The sequence below is a fragment of the Rhinolophus sinicus genome, linkage group LG06, assembly GCF_036562045.2.
Source record: "Rhinolophus sinicus isolate RSC01 linkage group LG06, ASM3656204v1, whole genome shotgun sequence".
NCBI classification, from domain to species: domain Eukaryota; kingdom Metazoa; phylum Chordata; class Mammalia; order Chiroptera; family Rhinolophidae; genus Rhinolophus; species Rhinolophus sinicus.
Window position 1 is genome coordinate 73,105,930 of NC_133756.1, and position 25,915 is coordinate 73,131,844.

Below are 25,915 nucleotides of genomic sequence, written 5' to 3' on the forward strand. Positions count from 1 at the left end.
AGTACAAGTAGCATCAGAAGTGACAACACGATCCACAGTAACGGTAATGGAAAATATTGTGGTGACAAAGCCATATTTAAGGCCATCGCTTTGAACTCAGGCTGTGCAAACTAGCATTTTAGTAAGAAGAGGAAGGAAGAGGAAGGAGCAGGGGAAGGAGAAAGAGAAGGAGACAAGGGGGAAGAGGAGGAGCTGCAAAATCTCAGTAATGGCACCCAAATGTGCTTTGTGTTGGAAGGAAGCGATGCCTACGTTCATAAAACATTTCTGCAACTGATATTTTTTAAATGTTTAATTTAGCTGTATGACTGTATTAGAAAGGATTCCACTCAAATTATTACCAGCTTAATTCGACGGGAAAAAAAAATTTTAATAATAGGCTCTGAGTAACAAGGAAAGAGAACTCCTTGGCACTTGGGAGCATAAGAGGGTGGGGGGTTTGTGGTGGGACCATAAGACAGCTGGGAAGTAAAAACCCAAAGGTGCCCATAGAATACAAGAAAGTTGTTAAACAGCTTCTTTTTGAAGGATTTTGAAATTTTCTGGGGCTGGAAAGTGGGTGCCAGACAACAGAAAGGAAGTTTGGAGAGAAGAGACAGGCTCATTCAAACATTTTTCAGAATAATTCCACTGCAGATTACATGATAGAAATGCTCTCTTCCTTCTTACTTAAAAAACTTATCAGCAAATTCCACATCACTCATTAATGACTTTGTTATGACTGGATTCTTACAGGAAATAAAAGAGGTTCCTAGTTCTGTGTTCTGCTGAGTGGGAAATGAAAACAGAAGGTGCACTAGTAAAACAAACATAATGTTAACCAGAAAAGACTTAAGTCCAAATTGTATAGCTCAAAAATTATAGGTCAGTATAAAGTCAGGCAACGAGGACAGGGAACTTGTGTTATCGCTGATGATGGGGTACGATCTTTTCACCAAAAACCACTCATGTTCATTTATTCCTCAGAACCCATTTTTAAAAGACTTTTGTCTGACAAACTGCATTTACTAGATAATAATACATTTTAAATTAAAAACACATATAACTGACACCAGAGTCATACTGACTTGATAAAATTCAAGTTGATATTTATTCTTCTCTGCAGACTCCCCCTCCCCCCCTCAACTGCATGATTTCTCAAAGAGATAAGAAGCAGGATTTAGGATTAGACAATTCCAAAGGCACAGTAAGGGAGATTGTTCAAATTACTGATTCAACTCATGTTTCTGAATTATCAGTAAAGTGCTCCTTTTACTGCCAAAGATAATTGAAAAGGCCACAGCAAGAAGTTTTGGAAATACAGATAAATATAAATATAGGTAATAATATATAAAAACTGGTTCACTAATTGTGACAAATATACCATAGTAGTGTAAGATGTCATTGATACAGGAAACTGGTTGTGGGGTAGACAGGAACTCTGTACTGTCTTTGCAATTTTTCCAGAACTATCCTAGAACTATGCTATAACAAAAACTTTATTTAAAAATTGAATACAGGGTCATATACCCCTGTGACTGAGGTCAGCACGCTCAAGAGAGACTAATGCCCAAACAGTAACATTTCAAACTCTTACTGAGAATGAAGACCATGATGTCTAATCAACTTAGGAGCAATGGGAAAGGACTCTGTGTAACAGATGTGACCTCAAAAGTAAGGAGCACCGGCTCACCCGCTGGCCGGCGGAGCGCCCTGCAGCCGGCGGCCGGGCTCAGGCGGAGGCCGTGTGGCCGCTGCTCCGACAGCCGCGGGCGCCGCTGAGGCCGGAGCGGAGGCGCCGTCCAGCCCCGAGTGAGCCCTGCGTCTGCGGATCAGCAGTTGGACCACAGCACCTTCCCTTCCTCCCAGCGCTGCCTCCTTGAGCAGGACGAAGCTCAATAGAACTTTCTGGTTTTGCCTTTTACTGCAGGGAGAGAAGGAGACGATGAGGAGAAAATAATGAAATGTCAAAGGAAAAGTGATTGTCAATGCTGGTTGTCTCAAATGTAACTTATGCTTCGGGAATATAGCAACAGCCCAGAAGGCTCTTTCCTGTGGCTGTATCACTCAAAAAACTCAGAACTCGGTGACAACTGGCAGTCAGAAGGACTGGTGGTTTCCAAGCTGGTTTAAGAATGGGACCCACAATCACCAAGGGGAAGAAGAGGACAGACAACGACAAGGACGGAAGGAAGCCAGTGAGCAGGAGCTTCAGCTGTCGGACTGGTCTCATCCACAGGGGCTGTGACAGTGACCGGATGGAAGGCGCCAGTTGTGTGGGAAGGCACGCACAACAGGGCCATCTTAGAAGATTACCGTGGGTGAGGCAGGTTTTGCTACCGGAAGGTACACTGAGCATTATTTGGAGGAGCTCTTGACATCCGCCAACAGGCACTTCATGGCTGGCCACAAGGTCATATTTTACATCACGGGGGACGACGTGTCCAGGTTGCCCTCGGTACAGCTGGGTCCTCTGCGTTCCTTCAGAGTGTTTGAGATCCAGCCTGAGGTGAGGGGGCAGGACATCAGCATGACGCGCATGAAGACCGTTGGGGAGCACAGCGTGACCCACATCCAGCACGAGGTCGACTTCCTCTTCTGCATGGACAGCTCTTCCAGGACACCTTTGGGGTGGAGACGTTGGGCCAGTTGGTGGCTCAGCTACAGCCTGGTGGTACAAGGTAGACCCTAACAAGTCCAGCTATGGGAAGCGGAAGGCATCGCAGCATACATTCCATTGGGCCGAGGGATTTTTATCACCACGTGGGCGTTTGGGAGAAGCCCCTATTCAGCTCCTAAACATCACCTAGGGGTCTTCTAGAGAATCCTCCAGGACAAGAAAAAGGACAAGTATTTCCTTCTCAACAAACCCATAAAATCTTATCCCCAGAATATTGCTGGGGTTATCACATAGGCCAGCCGTCAGATACTAAGACTGTCAAGATATCTTGGCAGATAAAAGAATATAATTTGGTTAGAAATAATATCTGACTTTAAACTGTGCCAGTAGGTTTCTAAATTTGAGAGAGTATTATTGTGGCTACTTTCTCAGAAATGCAACATTTAATTTTAACTTAAAAAGAAAAAAAAAAACTAACAAAACACCAACCCAGCAAACACATGCTATTCCTCCTTGTAACTTTAAGCGTTGTAATATAGGAGGATGAACCCATGGTAATCAGACGTGCGTTCCCAGTGATTTCGTGTCTATTCATGGTTTGGGGGGAATACTATCAGCTGAACGTAAAAAAAGAAGACGAAAACCAGAAAACACTCTACATGTGCCAGATAATGTAGAAAAGGGTGCTATGGGAAGTGTTTTGCAACAACATACAATTGTGGGCAAGTCCCCCGATTTCAGTGTTTTCTTGTCTTTGCTGAGTCTAAAGCAACACAGAGTTGCTTTGCAGCAGAACTCTTAGTGAGGACACAGTTTACCTTGGCAATCCTCAAATGGTTTCAACAGCAGATTGCTTCAGGCCATTTGTAGCCCATGTCCTTTTCTTTTTGAATGTTGTTTGGCTTCTGTGCGAAAGATTGGTGGAGATTCTCAGTGGCTATCATGAATGTCTGGAGTCACAGGGAATCTGAATGAGCCAGGGGGTGCTCAGGAAGTGAAAACATAGCCTCACAGTGAGTTTGCCATGAAATAGCAGAGAGAGTAGAAAGAGGGAGCAGTGCCACCTGGGAGGAGCGCAGGACGTTAGGTTGGTGCTTAAATGCAGCATGGATCCAAGCACTGAATGCCAGGGGGACAATGCGAATGGTGTCCAGCCTCCTCAATCCCGCGACAACCAGAGCGGGGCGGGGGGGCCGTCATGAAGATGCTTCTTGTTTTGCCCACATCGCATAGAGTCTGCCAGATTCTGCAACTTATGTCTTCAAATCCTCGCCAGAGGAGGTGGATGGTGTCAGAGAAGACAAAAGCCTGCAGTGGACTGAAGAGGCATTTCCCTGGGCCTTATGACAATCAGTTATCAGCAAGTCCGCTGCCACCTGCTCCAACACTCTGGGTCCCTCAGCCTATCAGGCCCCCCTTGGAGGGCTGATATCAAGGGGTGGATTGGAGGAAAAGCCCTCCCTTCAAGTTACCCCCATTTTTCCCTGCCTCATCTGCACTACGAGGGTGTAACAACCAGACCAATTTAATGAAATGGTTAATTGATTTTTATATCGAAAGCAGGGGGTAGCAATGGGAGACCCAGTCCTCATGACTGAACAGCTTAACATTCAATTCCCCTCTCGAAGAGAACTTACAAAATCCTCTATATTATTTAAAGTTAAGAAACTCAGTGTAAAGGAAGTTAAGAGGCAGCATTTGCATATATGTGCAGGCGCATGTATATTTTGCTTGTGTCCCAGTTTAGGTGGTTTGTTTCTGTTTTAAGGGATTTATTTGAAGGACCATTGCACTGGCTTGATGTTCAGCACAATGGGCTTCTCTGAGAAAATGAAACCTACGTTTTCTCCACCGTTGCATTGTGTTTCCAACTCTTCACTTCTTGCCAAAATATATCACAACCTGGCCAAACAAAACCAAACCAACAAAAACCTTGAAGAAGTGGGCTTTGTAAAAGAGAAAAGAGGTCATGTGTCAGTTAGGACTCTCGCTTCTCTAACTCAAGATTTTGGGATCCATTGTGGAGCAGGTGAAGTTAATGATTTAAGTCCTAAACCAAAGATCTATACTGAAAGACTATAGAAAAGGGTTGATGTTTACTTCTGAGGGAATCTTGATTTTTTTTAATTCATTTAAATTTAAATCCCAAGTGGAGAAACTAAAGCTCCCATTATTAATTTTAACCATTAAAAAATATAACTGATTTACCATTGAATAAATTATTTTCTCAGTATAGAAAAAAAAAGTAAGGCCCACCATCATAGTCTATGAACACAGCAGGTGCTTCACACATTTCTCCTTAACGACTTCGTTAATTTAGAACTGCCCATTTGCATGCGCTGAGTCGAGAACAAAATCTTGGAGAAGGAAGTATTAGCTGTTCCCTCCAATTAACTGCACAGACTATTCTAATCACTCCTGAAAATGGTCATCCCACCTACACTGCTTTCACAGGGGAAAAAATGGTATTGCCTTCTTCCAGAGAAAAGAGAAGTCATCAGATAAGAACCCCGACTTCTAGCCTTCCATTCCCATTCATAAATGCGCTTGCCTCTGCATCATGCTTCAATTCTTCATGCCTACCTTACTTTAGGGGGAAAACAGGGCACCAGCCTCTGGTCGGGCTCTCGGCATTACTACCCCCTCTCCCAGCGAACTGAATGCCCCAATCCCATCACCTTCTGTCTCCTCCAAGTTCTTACTGAGAAGTCATCCACGTCTCCTATACCTTTCATCTCTTCTGGCCTCCTCCTCAGTGAACATATTCAATTCTTCCCTTTAAAGACTAATCCCATTTCCAACTACGACTGCCCTCTCTTCTCTTCACCGTTAAGCCGGTCACTCTTTCTTGGTCTTCTTCACAGTCTCTCTTTCCTGGCTTTCCTGTGGCTAAATAACTCATATTCCACAGGCCTCATTTTCAGCTTTGTACACTTCTAACTCTGCCTACTCTCCCCTAGAAGAAAGCAGCTAAACTCATAGCTGCAACTGCCATGTACACTGAGGGAAATCTCCACCCCAGACGACCGACTGTGCCAAGCCCAGGTACACATACGCACCTGCCTACTGGACATCTCCATTTGCAAATCCTCCACCTAACCATACTCTCCTGACCGCTACCCCAAAACACACTTCTCCTGGGACCCACAACCCCAGGAATGGTACCAAGAAAGCAACCCAAGAATCATTTTCAGCTGCCTTTCCGTTTCCCTCATTTCCCACATGCAGCCACCAAATCCAATAAATTCCACCTCCTAACACTCTCAAGTCCACCCGGCATCCCCGCCATTTCTTTGTCCTGGCCTGCATTGGTTCTCTCTCGGATGATTATAAATAATCTTCTAACTAGTCTCACCATTTCCATTATTGCCTATGCTGCTCCTTTACAGAGACTACTCTACAAAATTTTTTTCTAAAATGCCAGTCTGATTGCTTAAATAAATACTATTAAAGACTTCTCACTCTTTTTAAACTAAAGCCCAAATCCATAAGTTTGCCTAGAGGCCCTTCACAAAGCGGTTGATACCTCTCTCCCTAGCTTCATTTCCTCACTGCCTCCCACCGCCCACTCCACCCACTCCACAGTACACACTGCAGGACGCCCGACATTCTTGTGTAGCTTCATGCCTTCAGTTCTGCCCCTCCCCCTCCCTGGAACACAGCGCCCCTTCTCAGCCTGGATGACCTCACATTTCCCTTTAAGATGCTTTCATAAGCCTTCTAGTATTACCCCCAGGGACAACGGTTTCCTTCTTCTGTGCCTTGGTCACATCTCTTTCCTTGTGCTGATTTTGCTGTACAGGGTTTCTAGTTTATCTGTCTCTCTCACTAGGCTGTAAACGAAAGGAACAGCATTTAGTCGGGAAGTTATTTGACAACACCCCAGTTTAAGATGAGGTTTCTAACAACACATGGTATCTGAATACAAAGGCAATCTATATCCAATTCTGCTCAACCAAAACCTGTCACCAAGCAGATTACCTCTGAGCCCCAGGGACCAGCCGTCACCTGGAGAGTGACAGAGAAAGCCTGTACCTCTGACAAATACAGCCTCATATATTTGGCAGACCCAATGCTTATTAATTCTTGATTCACCGACAGAGAAATAAGTAAGAATCACTTCCTAAAATAAGCACATTCACATATCTTACCATAGACATTCCCAAGCCTTCATTTCCCCCGAATAAAGCAAGCAAATTCAATTACATTATTTAAATCCAACTAAAGCATTTCAGCAAATATTAAGTATTCAAATCACTTTGGAGGAAGGATTGGGATGTCTTAGTGAGATGAATCAACAGACATATTAAAGGGATAGCACACTCATCCAAGTGGATTTCAGCTGCTAATTTCCACAGTTTTTAATGTCTTGAAACAACTGGGCCCTAAGTGAGATCTTCTGCTGTTCATCATTTGAGAAGACTTGTGTTTGGAAGGGCCCACTTAAATACAACTCTGTCCTAGGGTCTCTGTGGGAAGTCCGCTCCTGTTTTAGCTAATTGATATTGAATCAGTTTTGTCATTCGCTGGATTTTCTGTAACACACCACACGCCAATTAATCAAGTTAGAGATTAGCACAGAGGAGGGAATACATTAAAGCTTTTCGCTGCAAAAGCAGACTTTGTTTTCTCCCCGCTGCTTGTCTTATTTCCTCTCCTTGACATGAGACTTTGTGCCAGTGAAGTAAGGGAAGAGATTTGAAACAGTCAATGTTCAGTGGTGAAAGATGCTACAAAAATATACTGGTGGTTAAAAGGCAACTTTTGCCAGGCAGCTGAACCAAATACTGGCTGTCAAGGATGCGATATAAAACAAGAAGCTCAAATTTCACATGGACAAGTTCTGATGGTTTTAGTCTGACAGTTTTCCCAGGGGACCCCCTACACTAGACCTTCACTGCCAAACTCACACAGGTCCCCATTGGACAACATGGTCTTTCCAAACCTCCCCTCATTTAAGCCTCCATGAGAGAAACCTCAAGTTGAATGTACCATATATTCAGTTCCTTGCTTAGTGACAAAAACCCATATTCTCAGAAAGCCAGGGTCAGAAATGTCCCCAGGACAGCAAGCTGGCACCCACGTGACTCCACATGGCTGTTTTCCTGGCAGGCCCAGGTTGCACTCAGCAGCAATGTCGGTAGAGTATCATCAGTGACTTCTGCCTCCTCTGACCCCCCAATGATACTGCCACTGGCTTCTGAGTATTTTAGAAATCTGGTCAGTTGTTTTGCCTGATTTTATTAACTCTGACATGTCGTGACAAGTATTTTTTCAGCACTTTTCTTCTCTTGGGGTAATCCTGGGGGTACCAATGGGAGAAGGAAGTGGATTAATATTCTACCAACCTCTAGCCGATACAGAGAAAACATCAGAAACTTCCATCTGTCAAAGCTAGGAAGTTACATGAAGCTGTACACAAAATACATGAGAGATTCAGAGTTTGGATGTGTTGAGGGACAAAGCAACAATGGCAACTATAAAAAACACCCTGTCATGGTGTGAACTGGTTCTCACTACAACCATCATTTAAAGGAGGAGAAAACTTAATCCATTCTGCTGTCGACTTTAAAATTGTGATCTATTGTCATCCTCTTCCTAGGCCATGATGACAGATAAAATAGAGAGAAAGAGATTGCGATTTTTTCTTCAGTCAGATGGCTAAACAGCTCACTCACGGTGCCAATTGGTGAAATATAACAGGACAGAGACCTATCTAAATTCTATCACCTACTCTAAAGGAAGATGACAGAAGACGTATTACTAATCAACAGAAAAGACTACAGTGGCTTTAAAAAAAAAGAAAAAAAAAAGTAGATCATACCTAAAAAGTAAGACCCACGAGATATCTGATTCATGTTGATGATATACAGGTAAATCTATACGTAATCGGAATAGAGCAGACATCTATTTTCATGGTAAATATAATGGTATAGGTAGGGGAACTAACATTTATTGAGCATCTCCCACTCACAAGGTATCATTTGGGTTATTTAACCATAACTCAGGAGTTATTCCTGTTTTGTTAAGGAAACTGAGGCTCAGAGTGGATAAATAACATATCTAAGTTTCCCCGAGAGTGAGCTGCAGAGCCAGGATTCGACTCCCCTCTCTCCAGCCCAAAAGCTGGTGTTATTTCCAGAACAACAAGCACTGGTAACTGAAAACATTTTCCACATATGAGCCAAGGCCCACAGACAGGCTCCAAGGGCTCATAACCCAAAGTCCAAGTCTTTTATTCAATCCTGAAGGGCAAAAAAATGCATAATTCCTTACTTTAAAACTTTTTTGTACAAATAAAGGCTATTTATTAGTAACTAAGTGGGTTACTGGAATTTCTCAAATGTGGTACCCACAGAACAAATTAAGGAGTCGTTAGAAGTGATTCTCAGTGTTCCACTGTGAAGTCTGGCTGCCTACGAATGGTGTGGTGGTTAATTTCATGTGCCCACCTGAGGGAACCACGGGTGCCCAGATATCTGGTTAAACAGTATTTCTGGATGTGTCTCTGAGAGTGTTCCTGATGAGATCAGCATTTGGATCGGCAGACGGAGGGAAGCAGATGGCCCTCCAGTGTGCGTGGGCCTCGTCCGAATAGAGTAAAAGGCTGAGTAAGAAGAATTTTTTCCCTCTGCCTTTCATTTATTACTTTATGATTTATTTTGTACTTTATATTCACTTTATGTTTTATCTTTTATTTCTCTCGAGCTGGGATACCAGTTTTCCGCTCGCACTTGGGTTCCTACTAGAACTCACTCCGCTGGCTTTCCTGCTTCTCAGTTCTTGGGACTCGGACTGAAACTATACCATTGGCTCTCCATGGTCTGCACTTCTCAGCTTCCATAATCACATGAGCTGCTTCCTTGTAATAAAGCTCTTTATATGAATCATATATATGTGTACACACACACACACACACACACACACAGACACCCTATCTGTTCTGTTTCTAGAGAATCCTTTAGAAACAGAGCACAACACCAAAAAGCTCCTGTAGCCCTGCAACACATTTGAAAAGTTAGAATCTCCACGATTCACAAAGAGAAAACTATCAATAGATCTTTAATGGTACTCTAGGTTGGTTGTAGATTTCAAATGCAGGTGGAGCCTTTTAACAATAAATCAATATTAGTTTTATCATCATTAATGAATTTTTGTGGGTTATTTGATAAACAGTATAGTATATATTGATGCACGATAGCATCAACATTAACAACTAGATTTTAAAATTGTACTTAAGACATTATAGTTCAAATAAGAATCATTTATACCACTATTGCCAAAGCAGATATTTACATATTCTCCATGATCCTACCACCAAATTCCCTGAGACATTACATATCATTGGTATCGCCAAGTTGTTTGCACTAAACAGGAGAAAGAGATGGGACAATTTAACTGGGGAGTCTTTCACATTGTCTACGAGTCCATGTCCTAAAAATACTGAAAAATATCACCCTGAAAAAGGTAACCCAAATTCCCTCTGAAACAGTCTCTCACCCACAATTTTTACGGTGAAGAAGTTATTCTTCCCATTTGTCCAAGGTAAATCCTTTTCTGTTTTGATTTAAGCCTGGGTCATAAATCTTAAACAATATATACAAAAAATGATCTAAAACAGGCCTCCAAGGGTCATTTTCCAATGGATGTGTGTTAAAATCTGCTCCCCACAAGACCCACGCTCCCCAGCTCTGCACCCGAGTCCCATCTCCAGGCAACTTTTCTCCCCGCTGTGCCTTATGAGGTTTCTAAACACAGAAAACTATTTCTATTTCTTGGATCTGGAATGGTCACTACTCAGGAAGGTTCCCTGGCCCAGGACAGAAGCTCTCAGACTTGGGCAGAAACTGTTCCCTTGGCTCCCCCGAAACACACTCACCTCACCCTCCTGTTCCTACACAGCCTCTGACCTTGAACTCGACTTTGATCCCAATCCTCTGGCCATCCCAGTAGCTGACACCTCGTCATTCCCAATGAGGCCGCCTTTTCTTCCTCCTTCTCGCTCACTCAACCCTAACTTCTGCTGTGTTTTATGTAACCCAGCACCAAACATGACCCCAGTCTGGATCCCAACATGATCCAAGAGAAGTATTCTAAAGCAGCAGCAGAAGTGGAAAGAAAGAGAATTGCTAAGAGAATAAAGAACAATCGCTTTTCCAATTTACTACAGACTTGGGCTGGGAATTACAGACATGGAGACTGAACTATCTCCTTGACAACGACTTCTAATTTCTTAATCTAATAAAAGAGCATCTAATATCCTTAACTACATACAAAATCCTGTGTGTGTGTGGAGGGGGAAGGTGTCCAAATCTCTCAGCGGATTCTCAAATGGTAAAAAAGGTTAGAAATCATTACTATGATGAAATGCTGCTATCAACATTGTATAAAGTCTCTATATAGCTGAAAAATATCATTGTATTTAGATGATGTGTCTAGTTTAAGAAAACTCTATTTTATCTTTCCAATTCATTCATATTAACTGGTTTACAGTTTCACAGAGAACTACCACAGGATGAGTCAGGAGGATGACATGAGACGGTAAATTCCAAGACAAAGCCTCAGAAAGAAGATACCGAAACTCCCGTGAAAGGACACACACTATTAGTGAAATAGGCAGAGTGTCATCTTTTACGTGTTAGAGCAGACTCAGGCATCTGCACACACAATTCAATAGGATGTGTATGTCACAGATTGCTGGCTGGTTCTGAGGCTGGCTCATTACCACTCCACCTGCACCTACCAAGCTGAAAATGTGAATTCTGCCACACCATCCACACAAGTAGCTTTCGGTAATGTGCACCAGGCAATCAAATGAGGTCTCCAGCAAAGTGTGAAGTCTGCCGGGAAAGAGCATACTTATCACTGTGAAAATATTTTTGCTACTTTCACACATCACTTCAGCTAGTATAAGAAGTATTGTTACTGTAATTATGTGGATTCAGTAAAACCTAATGAGGCCCTCTTGGCCTCTGACAGCAAATGTTGGATATAAATGGTAATAATTTTCCTGAGATCTTGGAGGAATGTGATACAGAGAAAACTGTCTGTTTTTCTCTGGGTGCTATCTTGGTTCAGGAGCACAACGTTTTGACTCTTCAAAACATCCTCTATCCTTTATGTAGTCTACATGGTAAGAGCCAATAAGTAGAGAGCATTCCCACCACCTAAATTATATTCAGAAATTTAAAATTAGAATCACGAACAAATGTTTTTGCCTCCCTAGATGTGACTTTCCCTAGCAACCCATTTGTTGGGTTAATAACCTACCTCCCTAAAGACTTACAGAGATTCATGAAAGGGAGCGAGCTGACTGTGCCAGTTATCAATGCACTGCCTCTGGGCCACAAATCAATCCTTCATTGACTGCTCAGCAAAAACTGAATTGGGCCCTTTAAATATTTTTCCTTTGCCTGCTGGCACAACGTTAAACTCTGTCAGTAGAGGTCGCTGGAGAGACACCACAAAGGGATTCCTGCTGGATGCACACGCCCAGCCACGCAAGCAGCGCGCAGCTCCCCAAGGGCTCCCACAGCACCCAGATGCTTCCCCCAAGTCCCCCCGTAGGCAGTTTCACAGGAGAGTACTTCCTGCAAAACACCGCCCCCAAAATGGCTTTCCCTGGCACCTCAGGGAGTAGATTTCCAGAAAATGCCAGTGTGGATGTCCAGCAATTCCATCACCACTAATACTTCTATCACCTCTGTGTCGTTCAGGGAGCCACAGCGAGACGAAGGGGAAGGGGCGCTTCCTTGGGGGGCTCACTGTCAGTCCTAGGGGTAGCAGCGGCCCCTCATCTGCTTGCTCCGTACCGTCTAGAGATCTCTTTACTTCTTCCTACCCAATCCCTCATTACCCCAATCCTCTCTGCTGTACTTAATAAGTCTTTATGTTAAGCTTTCCCTGATGGAGTTACTGTGTGGTTTCTCTTACATCTGCTTCCCTGGAAGGCTGGAGCGTGCGACACAGCTAAGAACGCCCAACCAGCAAAGCGGACAGGTGGATGGCCATGCAGTCAACAATGCTAGCTGCCATCTTTATAGGGCGGGAGCTGGCAGACGAGAACGAGGGAGACATCCAAGAGCCACATGTCCCAATGGCTGCTCTGTGCAGGACCCTGGGTTAGAGACAGGATGCACAAAGAAGGCAGAGTGGCACCCGTTAAGGGACTGACTAACTGGATGGAGACACCAGACGCACACAAACTAACAATTCAAGGCAGTGAGTGCTGCAAGTTCAATGAGGGCCATGGGAAATAAATAAATAGGTCGGTGATGGGGTCTCAGGTTACGAGGCTGTTAGTTTCTAACTTGTCACAAGGAAGAATTATCTGCAAGCGCTGTACCACAGAAAACAGGCACCAGCCTCTCTTTATGTGGTTCTCCAAGCCCCCCTATCATCCTCCAATAATGAGGTACTACTCAAATCCAATATATTGTGGACGCCTGGCTGTGACCAGTTGCTTTTCACTTCACTGTCAAGAGATATGCTTAAGTAAACATTTGGATAGAGGAAAAGAATTCTAAAAATTAAAACCATTTCAATTTAAGTGTGTCTTCAACGGGGGAGTCCCTCCTAAAAGATTTTAAAGAAGAGATCAGGGAAACATGGTTGACTATAATCTATCAAGGCCAAATAAAAACGGCTTCAGTAAAGCCCCTCCGCATGAGGCTATTAAGGAAACCCAATAACCACATGGTGGAGAATAAAACCCTGTCATTCACTGAAAGATAGAGAAGTGATTCGGGACAGAAGGCAGGAATAAAGAGACTACCCTTGGCAAAACCGCAAGAATAACAGTGGGGAAGCTTGGAAAAAGAAGCCTAAAAACAGGAGGGTTCTAATGAACCATCTGGAAAGTGGGGGAGAATATCAAAGGGAACAAAAGTGAAATTTTCTAATCATAAATGAAAGTGGTTTTCTAATAAGTATGAATCACAAAGGATTTCAAAGGGCTTGTTCAAAATGAAGGATATCCACTCAACCAGGATTAAGTAAGCCATTACAGGCAAGGAGCACAACCTATGGAAGGAAACCCTTACCACACTCCTATAGGAAAAAATGGTGGACGGCACTGACTATTTTTTTAAAAGGGGGAAGGGTGGGATGGAATATGAACTTGACACAGACATCTTGATGAAGTATTCTGGTAATGGGCTGTGGTCAAAACTGTATCAAAAGCTTACTTCTCTGTACACCTTCACTCATTGCTTCTATAAATACATTCCCCTTCGTTTCTGAGCAAAAAAAAAAAAAGGAAGGCTCATCATCAATAATCTTAAATTCAGGAAGAAATATTGCTTGCATAGGGGTGTACGTAAGAGAAAGACCCTGGATAAATCTGACCCAGAGGAAGTCATCAAAGGGAAATGAACATACTCTAAAGAAACAAAGACTGTAGCCAAGAGTAAAGAATGCACTACAGAATGGCTGCCTCCTGCCCACCCTGCAGTGCGCTCATGGGATCTTGCAGAGGGCACAGCTAGTAAAACAGGACAAGGCATCGCCAGGGACAAAAGAAAAATACAACTTCTTTGCGCCCTGGTCCAGGTATGTACTTTTTAACCAATATTTTTAAATCAGATTAAATAGATACATGATGGGCTCCCTCTGGTGGGTCTGTCAAACACACAAAACCTGCTATTCTTTGCAAAATAAATATCTCAATAAATGTTTTGTAACACATTCGTTTTGAAGCTATAGAACAGTGTTCTCAAACGTTTTAGTCACAAAAATCCTTCCGTACTCCAACACATCATAACATTTTGCATCTTTGGCAAACAATGATGATGACTGATACCATTCACCCCTTCACCTCACAGGTAATCACAGTCTTGATTTTGGTGTTTATCATTCCCATGTTTTTTCACACTAACCTACATACTTACCCTAACAAAAAAATACATGTGGTTGTGATCTGTGTATGTGTATTTGTGTGTGTGGAGAGACACAAAGAAAGAGCTAGGGCAAGCGGAACGCAGAGAGACACACAGAGACCGTGAGCAAGTACACAATGACAGCATGTGTTGTTGGGCATATTTTGAAATATCTATTAAAAAGATCATTGTTTAATATCACTCAATTTACTTTTTTTCTCAACATTGTATTAAAACCTCATCCATGTTGACATATATACCTCTAGTTTAATTATGTTAAGTGCTATAAATACTTAATGTACAAATGAACCATGACCTTTTTAAAAATATTTTTTTAAATGCCAGCTCACAGAGCATACAATTTTTTTTTAATTGGAAACTGCCAAATAACTATACAACGAGGTGGTGACTATATACACTCCACTAGAAGGATATAAGATTCATGGTTCTTCTAGACACTTGGTATTGTCAGGATTATTAATTTTTGCTCATCTAATGGGTTTGAAATAGTATCTGGCTGCTTTAATTTGCATGTTCTTATTCACTGATAAAGCTGGTCCTTGTTTATTGGCCAGTCACATGTCACTTCTACCAATAGGCTGTTAATGCTCTTTGCCCATTTCTCTTTCATTAAAAAAATACACAAAAATCATTCATAAAAAGTGTATAAGAATATCATGATTAAAGAATAATAAAAACAAAACAAGTGTGCTCACCACCCATTTCCATTTTCAGAAAAAAACACTACCAAAAGCTGCGGCCCACTCAGCCCCTACCTGACTGGTCACCTTGCTGCTCCTCGCGCAAGTAACTAAACTGAATTTTTAAATTATTCTCTTGCTTTCCTTTACTTTTCCACATATGCATGAACTCCTAAATAATATATTGGTTATTCTTGCGCTTTTTTAAAACTTTACATAATTGCAATCATACAATGTAAGCTTCAATAACTTTCTTTACCTTTCTATATTCGTTCACATAGATGTACATAGTTTTGGTTTATTCGTTTTCACTGATATATGACACTCATATACCACTGTATAAATATACCACAATTTACTTATCTTTTCTACTCTTGGTAGAATTGTTCCAGTTTGGGGCTAATACTGATTAATGCTATGAGCGTTCTCATCTACCTGCTGATATAAGCACTTAAGACCGTATCTCGGGGCCGGCCCGGTGGCTCAGGCGGTTAGAGCTCCATGCTCCTAACTCCAAAAGCTGCCAGTTCGATTCCCACATGAGCCAGTGGGCTCTCAACAAGAGGTTGCCGTTCAATCCCTCTAGTCCCGCAAGGGATGGTGGGCTCCGCCCCCTGCAACTAAGATTGAACACGGCACCTTAAGCTGAGCTGCCGCTGAGCTCCCAGATGCTGCTCATTTGGTTGGAATATGTCCTCTCAACCACAAGGTTGCCGTTCAATCCCTCAACTCCCGCAAGGGATGGTGCGTTGTGCCCCCGGCAACTAGAAAACAGCAACTGGACCTGGAGCTGAGCTGCGCCCTCCACAACTAAGACTGAAAGGACAACAACTTGAAGCTGAATGGCACCCTCTACAACTAAGATTGAAAGGACAACTAGACTTGGGGGCGGGGGGGGGAGAAGGCCTGGAAGTACACACTGTTCCCCAATAAAAATAAAAAAAAGTCAAAAAAAATAAAATAAAAAAGAACATATCTCAGGTATATACACAGGAGTGGAATTTCAGGTGTGGGTTTTTACATTCCCCAAAAGCATTCCTGTGGCTCCACATACTCAACCACACTTGGTATTGTCAGACTTTTCCCTACTGGATTCTTTTTTGCTACTGAGACCTTTTTATTTGATCAACACTAATCTTCAATTAGTTTTATGTACAGCAAGTATCTCCACCCAGCCTGCTGTTTGTCTCTTAACTTCATCAATAAAGTCTTTTATTAGGAAGAAGTTTTACCTTAAGGCAGTCAACTTGAACAACTTTTTCCATTAAGAATTTTTCTTGTTTAGGAATTCTCGGTTTAAGATATTAATAAAGATATTAAGACATTAATATTATTTCTACCCCCAAGGTGATAATAATAATCTCTTACATTTTCCTTTAACTTTTAAAGACTTCCTTTTCACAAATGAATTGTGAAGCTACCCAGAATTGAATTTTGCATTTGGTGAGAGGTAGATAGAAATTTTTTTTCTATATAGATAATTGTCTCAAAGCAATTCATGCGGATTCCATCACCTATTCACTTATTTAACATCACTTCCATTTTATAGTAAGATAATTCCCAAATACGAGTAGAACTATTTCAAGGTCCTCTAATTGACTAACCTTATGCTAACACTAAACCATCTTAATAACTAGAACTTTATATCCTTGATGCCTGGTCCCTTTACACTGCTGTTCTTAAAATTTGTTCTGGCTATTCCTAAACTTGTTCCTATGAATTTGAAGATCAATCCCTTCAACTTCTACAGAATACTCAGTGGATATTTTGATTAGATTTACACTGAATTTATAGATTGATTTTGGAAGAACTGCCATCTTCATGTTATTGTTTTCCTACCTACAAATCTACGGACATGATATATCTCTCCCTTTTCTCTTCTTTTATGTCTTTTAACATCACCTAATAATTTTATCCAAAAATATCCTGAACATCTCCTGTAACAATTATACTTCAAAGATTTAGTTAATACTACAAATGAAAATTCTATTCTAATTATATTTTCTAATTGGTTATTACTTGTAATTAAAAAACATATCTACATTGTCTTTGTATCCAACAACTTTGGTGAAGTGTCTTATTAGTTCTAATGATCGACCTGGATATTCTATTCCTTTTTCTAAGTAGACCATCTACAAATGAAGCAGCTTTATCTCATGTTTTCCAATTCTTATACCTTCTATTTCTCTTTCTGGTTTACTGCATAAGCTAGAACTTCCCATACAATGAAGAATAGACACAGTGATGGCAAATAATCCTGAAATGTTGCTAAATTTGATGGAAATATTTACAATGATTTACCTCTAATTACGATATCTGCTGTGAGTGCTTGACAAACATCAACTATAATGTTAAGGAAGTTCCCTTCTATTCCTAGTACGCTAAGTTCTTGTCATTAATCACTAATATCATCAATGCTTTTTTAATGTCATAAAACATTAAATGCCATCAAATTATTTTCCTACATCTACTGAGGTGATCACATGCTTTTTCTTCTTGTATTAGTTAATATGGTATAATACATGTATAATAATAATATGGTAGGACACAATATACCAAGGAATTGAATTTTTGCAAATATTTCATTTAATTCTGTATCTGCACGTTAAAAAGAATCTGAAGTTCAAAAAGATGAAACTTCTAAATTTTTTCATCTAGTTTGTATATTAACAAGTCTAACCTCATAACATGAGCTTGACAAGTGCCTTTTTCTAGCCTCTGAAACGGATTGTACAAGTCTTTCAGATATGGTAAAAACTCACATGTAAAATTATCTCAGACTGATGGAGGAGGGGCTATTAATTCTAGATTTAATTGGTTTCAGTTTTCTATTGCATGCAATATATACTCTTATGTTTAAAATTTCCTGCCTCCTGGGTTTTTTTTGTTGTTGTTTTTATCTTAATAGTTATCTTCCCCAAGAAACCATGGATCACCTCATGACTGTTTGATACCTTCTTACAAAAATTCCTGGATCCAGTTCATATTCAGCAAATGTTTTTTTCCATTGACTGATCACAAGACTTTCCTTCACTCTTTTTCTTTAGCCCTTATCTAGGAAAATGTCAAACATATGCAAAAATATAAATGATAATAATTCCTCATCCATCAAACACCCAGCTTCAATAATTAACATTTCATGACCAATCAATCCTCTTACATTCATCCCCAAACACCTGTCCCCATATTATTTTGAAGTAAATTCCAACCATCCAATCATTTCATTCAAAGGTATTTCAATATGTATCTCCAAAAGAAAATGACTTATAAAAATATAATACCATTATTATTCCTTAAAAAATAAACTCCTTAAGTTCAAATATTCAGTCAGTGTTCAATTTTCAGTGTTCTCGATTTTCTTTTTCTTTAAAGATGTTTTCTCTTGATGGGATCTATACTTTGTGATTGGTTGATCTGTATTTCTTTTACTCTATAGGTGCCATTTCCATCACTTTTATTTGAAGGAACGGAATCACTATCCTGCAGAGTAGTGCTTCTCAAACTGTCTGTGATGAAGAGACAGTAGTACGGTACATGGTCCTAGTGCACATAACTACTAAACAGACTGAGCACAAGCAACTTAACCAAGAGCACTTAAGAACACCTGAACCAGTTCATACACGTATGCTATTCAACAAAGCAGCCCACTGACAACATGTTTGTATATGATGGCTTAAACACTTCTAAACACTTAACATTGCTGAAATATTTCCAAACACTTACTTTGGATTCTCCTATTTATTTCACTATGCAGATTATGTCTTGGGTAGCATTGCTACAGAACTGCCCACAAGCTGGATTTCGCTTATTGCATCCCCATGGTGTGGCCTAACATGTTTCTCTGTCCTCTTTTTTCCTATTGATTTGGTAGTTAGAGCTAGATTTTGATTGGATCCAGTTCCATATTTCTTGGTAAGACTTTAGTCAGCACTGTATTCTTCCATCAGGGGACACACAGGTTCAATGCCTCTCTTTCTGTGAGATTAGTAGTCATCGGTAAACAGTATTATTACCGTGTTTCCCCGAAAATAAGACCTAACCAGAAAATAAGCCCTAGCATGATTTTTCAGGATGACATCCCCTGAACATAAGCCCTAATGCGTCTTTTGGAGCAAGAATTAATATAAGACCCGGTCTTATTTTCGGGAAAACACCGTAGTACTTAATGTCAAAGCCCCTCTAGTAAATGTGGTTGTCTAAAGCTTGTCCTCTGAGAGACTCCTAAGGAAGCTCTCCTCTTCCCAGGCCCCTGCTTTCCTCCTGTTACCTCAGTTCTGACACAGTGCAAATCTTCCTTCTGTCAGTTGTGAGTTCCCACCCATTTGTGAAGATCTTAGGGAGACCTTGTCACCCAGTTGTCTTACAGATATTGTCTATAGTTCTGGATTTTGCTATTCTGGTTGCTGTATCTGTTTTGTAAGATTTGGCATTATAAAAACTATACAGGCACGGCCCAGTGGCTCAGGTGGTTGGAGCGCCCTGCTCCTAACGCCGAGGTCGCCAGTTCGATAACCACATGAGCTAGTAAGCTGCGTCCTCTACAGCTAAGATTGTGAACAACAGCTCTCCCCGGAGCTGGGCTGTAGTGAGCAGCCAGAGGTTGGCGTGAGCTGCTGTGAGCTGCCGTGGGCTACCATGTACTTACATAAGTGGCCTGCCGGCAACTGACTGCCTCAAGCCGAGGGGGAGCGCAAGGCTCATAACACCAGCACGGGCCAGGGAGCTGTGTCCTACACAACTGGATTGAGAAACAACGGCTTGAACCGGAGTGCGGGGGAAGAAGGGGGGAAAAAAACTATACACCCACTTCCTTCTACTTTTTTAGAACAATGGTGCTTGCTTTTAGCATCTTAAATTGAACACTTAATTTATTGATTTTCAGGGTTTTAAATAAATATATTTAAAACTAAATATACTTCAAGTACCTTTTTAACTACATCTTATCCTTTATTAATGCTAACTGTGATCATATTATTTAAATGGGGTCTACTGAGTTTCTACATAATAAAATGACTATTTTCCCCCACATCTGAGCAGTTCGAAATAAGTATTTTCATTGATGGCTAGTGATAAATAATCTGTAATTTGTTGTAGTATTTCTCTTCAGCCTATGAATCCACAGCTGTGAATTGTTAAATGTCTGAGGATATGAAAAGTTTCTTACTGCTTTCTACATGAACTGCATTGTACTCAGACATAGTCCTATCTACCTTATAGATCCTTTGACATTTGTTTAGACTGTAACTAAACAAATTTATTTTAAGTAATCCATGTGATGATACACCTCCAACTCTTGGTCATAGAATTTGTGTGTGTGTGTTACACACAAATAGTTACAGAATTTTAAAAATAAACATAAATCAAGGCTGTTAATCATGTTTTTCAGATTGTATCTTTACTCAGTTTGTTTAATCCATTGGTGTTTTGATTGAGGTCATTTAAAATCTTCTACAGCGATTATGAATTTGTCAAACTTAACTTTTATTTCTTCAGTTTTAGTTTATATATTAAAGCTACAATGTTGTACACACTGACATCACTAATTCATAAAGCGTCTTGATTGATATATTATCCTTCTTTATTCATATTTATCATCTTCCCATAAATTCTATTTTGTCTAATATTAATATTGATGTACCAGCTTTCTAAGTATTTGCTTGATATATCTTTTTCCTGCCCTTTATTTTCAAGGTCTGTCATGGATTTGGTTCACGTTTCTGTAACTGAAAACTGCCCAATCTGATAATGTATGTATTTAATTGGTGAGCTCAACCTATTTAAATTTGTGACTACTGATAAATTTTACCTTTTTTCAAAACACAAAAGGGTTTTCTTCACAATTAATAGTTAAATACAGTTGACCGTTGAACAATGTGGGGATTAGGGGTGCCGACCCCCGCACAGTCAAAAATCCATGTAAAACTTTTGACTCCACAAAACCTAATAGCTTACTGTTGCCCAGAGCTTTACAGATAACATAAACAGTTGATTAACATATATTTTGGATGCTATATGTATTATATACTGTATTCTTACAATAAAGCTTAGGCTAGAAAAAAGAAAATATCATTTAAAAAATCATAAGGAAGAGAAAATACATTCACAGTATTTACTGAAAAAAACAAAAAATCCACATAAAACCATGTCATTCAAACCTGTGTTGTTCAAGGGTCAAGTCTAAAATATATATTGTCATAGTTGATCCATTTTGATGCTTACCATTGCTTCTTTTACCTCATACCTCTGTATTCACTTTTCTTCTTGCTGAAATAACCTTATAGTGATTAAAATAATGATTGTAAGGATTATTAAATAACAGGAAATTTTAAAAGATAAAAACATCATTTTTTTAAATGATTAAAACTATTGAAAAAAATCCTATTCATAAGGGAATAAACTGAAAGAAGGGAAAAACATTCTTTTGAGAGTTAAGATTAGGTCAGACTTACAACCAACACTTTAGTTAAGGCTGGGAATTCAATAAACACCACCCCTTCTCCCCACACCGTTCTTGGAACTAAAGCTCCACCTGGGTCATAAGCAGGTCCCACCTACAAAGCAGCTCCATGAAAAGCAACAGAATACAGTGGAATGGTCAATGAACTAAGAAAACCTGATTTCAAGTTTTGGCTCTGCCACCAAAGGGTTGGGTATCCTTGAGCAAGTCACTAATCCTTCCAGGACCTCAGCTTCCTCTTGTGTGAAGTGGAAATAACCTCTCACAGGGTTTTTATTAAGAGGAATAAAGGAAACAATGAACACAGAAGTACTTTATCAAACTATAACATTAGGCATATATGTATATGTGCATGTGTAATTATTTTTAACTATAAGCAGAATATACAGTCACATTATTAGATTAGATTAGCCATGCCTGCTACCCACTAAATCAGACTGGACCCAAAACAAATACGACACAAGAATTAATTCCTTACCTCTCTTCCTATTTTCCACCTTCTAAGGCATCCTTGATTTTTCCTCCATTAAAATGTTAGTGTCGGTCTCGCCACTTCCACTGCCACTTTTATGGCATGCAGCCTTACAAACCAGTGAGCGCTTTCCTTTTCAGATTGTTTTTTAATGAGGTAAGCTGGGCTGAGCACCTGCCCGCTGCCGTGACCCAGACATCATATCACTGGCATCACATCTCCTCCTCCTGGACGTTAATTGTAGGTGACATTCTATCACTTGGTCATATTTCTCAGACTTTGACCTGTCTTTGTTCATTTCCTTTTCGTTTCCTAATAAATCTGTATCCTTATTAATAGTTATTATCCTGACTTAGAAACTAGATATTCCATGTAGTTAGAATGCTCATCTAAGTAGTCTGAGCTCAGGCTTCGGTAACCTCTTCGTGTAAAGGTAACCTATTGTAGTATCATCATAGATTCACAGGAAAATAGCACGTCCTGGGACAAAGGCTGCCTCCTACAACATGACTTAGTCAACACAACAAAACAGTGGTCACTGGGTAGCCTCAGGAGCCTACACTATCCTTTCTCAATCCAACAATCTGCTTAGCTTGTGTTTGCAGAAGGGACTTTTGTGATCATTATTCCTCCTGTTTCCATGAACATGCTTGGAAGAAATGCTACAGCAGTAAAGTATTTCCTTGTGCCTTATTTAATTCCATTTGTTTCTTACATAACAACAGAGATAGTTTAAAAATATATGAATAAAAGACAAATGGTGTTGCAGGTTTTTAGGAAATAGACTCAAGCTTTTAGGGATTTTCAAATTTTGCAAAAAAAAAGAAAGAGAAAGAGAGTGAGAGAGAGAGAGAGAGAGAGAGAGAGATGCACACAATACACTAGGACATGAGCTAATAGATTAAATGAGTTGGGTCTCTTGAGAATGGCCAGAATATCAGGTTTCCTGATCAGAAAGGCTCTATGCACCCAAACATATACTTCAACAATAGCAACAATTAAGAGGTGGCCAGTCCCCTCTATTGTGGGGAGCCATGGTTGCAGTTAACTTTAAAGCCTTAACAGAATGGCTCAGTTTATACTTAACCTATTTCCTCCCACTGAGGCAATTGTCTCTGCCTGCATCTGAAGAGAGCTTGCATGCTGCTCAGGAATGTGGTGGGAGTGGCCAGTTCCCAGAACAGAAGGCTGATGCCTATCAGGGCTATTGATAAGATAATTACATTTGGGAGTTTCAGTAAATTTTGTGTCTCCTGTGTTAAAGTTAAAGTTTTACTGTTAACTAGGTAATGCATTTTGTACTTGTTAAACTGCACGTCCACAGAAGGTATAAATTCTGGGGACAGAATAAACTCAGCGTCTCCAGGAACACTGGGGTCCGCGATCGCCATCATCAAAGTGTGAGTGCCTTTTTTCATTCCCACTCCCCTTGTCAGGAACCGTTCGACTCGTGGCGGCTGGCCCGCTGCAAGTGGCGCCCGAACAGGGACTGAATATAGGGGTAATAGTGAGGAACACCGTGTGGCAAGGGCCCAGCTCATTGGAGCTAATCAGTGGATGCACGGTGAGCAAGGCACTGTCCCCTCGGTCGAATGAGTGTGTGAGTGAGTGATAGCTCCACGACTTTGTGTTACGGAGCTTGATTGGGTCCTAACCTGCGGTTCCGGTTCTGTCATACGGCATAACGGCGACTGGGCTTTACAACCCACCTGGCCGGGGAATTATACCGGCGCGCCTCTAGCTAAGACGGATTTGGCCCCGCAAGGGACACGGCCAGAAGGACACCTGAGTGTTTTTCTTTGTTTGAAAGAAGGGCCGAGTTAGGGAAAAAGGATGGGTCACGCCAGCAGCAAGGACCTGTATGTTAGAGGACTTAAGAAGTTGCTTACCGCCCGTGGCAGTCGGGTGAGCAGAGAACAGTTAGACAAGTTTTATAAAAATTGCAAAAGAAAGGTGGAAAAACAGTTACAAGATTATTATGCTGCCCATGGACTTAAACAAAAGGGCTGCAAGCTAGAGAAAGTGAAACAAGCTGAAAACGAGAAAATTCTCCCATCTGCCGCTTCTGCCGCTTCTCCGGCAGAGAGAGAGAAGGAGGGAGGGGGCGCAAAGTTGTTAGAGGGAGTTCTTAAAGTTAACAAAGAGCCTGTTTGTCAGGAAGCTCCGGTCGAGTCTTGGGAAGATTTAAACCCTCAGGATCAAAAAAAATTAGAAGATAAAGCAGTCAAATATGATAGGGACAAAAACTCTCCTTTAGTGGCTATGGCTCAAGGAGATGAGCAACCTGCAGGCACTGCACTCTCTTTTGCAGATCAGCTAAAAAAGATTCAGGGACAGCTGATTGAGCTTAAAGTTGCTGTGGACAGAGGAAATTGTCCTCGGAGTCCCCAGATTCCTTTTAGAGATCAATGGAATCCTCGGGGTAAAGATCCCCCCACAGTTAATCCCTCTGCACCACCTCCTGAGGAGCCCCGTAGGTGGGGACCTCCGCTGCAGTCTTTGGTTTGGGAAATGCCTGCTGAGCCTTCGCCAGGTTATGTTAAGCCAGGATCGGACTCTGTTGTACGATCCCCTCTTCAAATGGCTTGTGAAGAAGCTCACAAGCAAGGGGAGTCCACAGAGCATTTTGGAATATATCCTATCTTTGAAAGGCTCAACAGACTGGGCCTTTATTAAAATCTCAATCAAAATAAAAGCCTAGATTACAACTAAATTCTCCTCCAAGTGTAGTTGCAGGGCTGGATCCACAGCCTGAGGCTCCTGTTTTAGCACCTGTGACAATCAGACAATTAGGATTTACAAAAAGTTAATGAAACCATAAAATTAATGGGAGCCTTACAGCCAGGCTTGCCCTGTCCCACAGCCACACCAAAATCACATATAAAATTGTTTTGGACTTAAAAGATTGTTTTTATACTATACCTTTAAATCCTGATGACTGCCCTAGATTTGCTTTCAGTGTTCCTTCTGTTAATTTACAAAAACCTTTTAAGAGATATCATTGGCTAGTGCTACCTCAGGGTATGGCTAGTAGCCCTACATTATGTCAAAAATTTGTATCAGCTGCAATAAAACCTACCCGAAGGGCATTTTCAGATATTTACATCATCCACTACATGGATGACATACTTCTTGCCCACTCTTGTGAACCAAAGTTGCTTGCTGCTTTTGCTCATTTACAAAAAAAGCTCCACAATTATGGGCTAGTTCTAGCCCCAGAAAAAATTCAACAAGTGCCTCCTTACTCTTATCTGGGATATTGTTTAATGCCTCAGGCCATTGTGCCTCAAAAAATACGAGGCTTTGCTTGTATTTCTCCAGGTCTGGAAGAAAAACCTTTGCAAATTCCTGGTCGGTGTTAAACCATACCATGAGCGACAGCCCACAGAAGAGAAGACATCTATAGATACCCATCCACGCCCCTAGGGTGTGAAAAAGCTCTCACTTTCCACAGCTGCAGAAGGACTTTCCACTTCAGACCCTGTTAAATGGATAAAGACTTTGGGTAGAGGGTTTGCTGGGGATATTGCTATTCTGTTTATTGTTCTGTTTGTTTTACATAGTCCTCAGATGTGGACAAATAGCCCTCCGACAGGCTGTAAATGAAATAACTACATGTTCTGTGTTTCTCATGCTTAAAAAAAAAAAAAAAAAAAGGGGGAGATGTAGTCACACAACAGCCTAGCCGACTGTCCCCCCATGTCTTTCCTTAAGGAAAGAAGAGCCTGTAAGACTGGCTTTTTAGGACTTTGCTTATCTTTATGTTTTACACCTCATGTCTCTCTGTCTGGTCCCCAAAAGATGGTTTGC

General features: G+C 41.0%; 1 protein-coding gene and 1 pseudogene across 5 annotated transcripts in view; one reads left to right on the forward strand and one right to left on the reverse strand.

Moving 5' to 3' along the window:
• The window catches only part of FARS2 (phenylalanyl-tRNA synthetase 2, mitochondrial), a 541,022-nt gene that overhangs the window by 400,639 nt on the left and 114,468 nt on the right, over positions 1-25,915 (reverse strand). The gene's annotated exons all lie outside the window — the stretch shown is intronic.
• On the forward strand, positions 1,741-2,998 carry LOC141572157 (N-acetyllactosaminide alpha-1,3-galactosyltransferase pseudogene; annotated as a pseudogene).